Here is a 1,767-nt window from a genome sequence, read left to right on the forward strand (position 1 = left end):
ATAGGTCGGAGACTCAACCTACCGTTACAAGACTGCAGCATGTCATTCCATGAGAATCCATTCAACATGACTTTATCTCCACCTGAAACACTATTGGCTTCCTACGTTTAACCACCTAACCTTTCGGTTGTTCATGTGCATCCTCCAGTTATCCGTAATTTACTAAATTTTCCCGATAGTTTGTTGGACAAGCTCGATTCCAACCATTTGTTTCTTTCTTAAATCATACCAACATAGTGGTACGCTTCATACCATACAACTTAACCAAATTTTCATCAAGTATATTTCTCCCAATGACACAATTTAAAGGAACATTTTAGATATCCAGAGAAAGAACAATTGGTCATTTTCCCTTCCCTCTTGGCATAACCTGTCAGTTATGTTCAAGAATTTAAATATCCAAGGAAATGAGTAACATCTCAAATCTTATCCCCGTCGGTCACAACATACCCGTTATGTTCCCGACTAACATACACCCATGTCCCCATTAAATGTGTCATCATACACCAGTTAAACAAATCTAAAAACTTTCCACTTTCCTCTACCAGGGATTCTTTCTGACTATTCTTCGGTCCACCCAGTAAACTGGCACTTACATCAATTCTCATCATTTTAAATCTTGCTTGATTCCTTCCTTAACTTATGACTTAGAGCATAAGTGATAATGTTATTCTTCCCTAGGTGACATAATACCTCATAGTCACAGTCTCTTAGAATTTCCACTTATCTTATTGCCTCATATTCAATCATATCTGATCAAACATGAAATTGACTCTCTTGTAGTCAATAAAGATCTTACACCTTCTTTGACTCTTGGTAATCTATGCATATTTACATCGTCCCATCATTCTTCGTGACGAACAACACCGGTGCACCCCACGGTGATGTACTGTGTCAAATAAAACCTTATAGGTCCTACAACCGCTACATAAATTCTTTCATCCTTGTTGGTGCTAACCAATAGGACTCTCGAGAACTCGCTTACAACTCGTATACATACAATATCATGTTCCCCCTATTTAGTACCCACGCCTGAATAGTTTTCCTACTACAATTTATGTTAGCATGGTTTTCGACAACTAAGCCATTCCTATCACGATATCAATATCTCATAGGGTTATGGGTAATAAATTTAGCGATGCTAAATAATTGTCTATTTCATTCAAGCAGTCATCAAATTTCGTTCTTATGACTACACAATGACCATAATCAATCTTTATTTCTAAAATAATTTGTGTTCATATTTAGGCACTTACAAAAAGTAATGAAACAAAATATGTTTCCACCCACATCAAATATCACTCACATCGAATAGCACCTACATATATAGATTTTAATAAAAAGATACTTGTCACTATACCGACGTCTCTTGGGCTTCCTAAGCTGTCATATGGAAAACTCTTCCTTTTGTTCTTGTCGTTTCTGCCTTTTCACCTCCCGATCGATTCCCTTTCTCTATCATCACGCATTGGTTATTGTTACCCTTATTCTGGGGACAATTTGACCTTATGTGATATGGGGACCCGCACCCATAACATAATTTCCCTATTAAAATCTGAAGTGATATGTCCTATCTTTCCACATATGTAGCAAGTTCTTTGGTTCATATTACACCCACCTTTATCGAATCGTTTGCATATATTACATTGTTCTATCCCAAACTTTTGCCCATAGTTAGGATATGAACTAGAAGTCTTGCCTTTCTTTGAGTCTGTATTTGAACTTTCCAACTTCCTTTTTTCTGAATCCTTATTCTCACCCTGACGA

The sequence above is a fragment of the Lactuca virosa genome, chromosome 4, assembly GCF_052849685.1.
Source record: "Lactuca virosa cultivar CGN04683 chromosome 4, Lactuca_virosa_CGN04683_v6, whole genome shotgun sequence".
In the NCBI taxonomy this organism is placed as follows: Eukaryota; Viridiplantae; Streptophyta; class Magnoliopsida; order Asterales; family Asteraceae; genus Lactuca; species Lactuca virosa.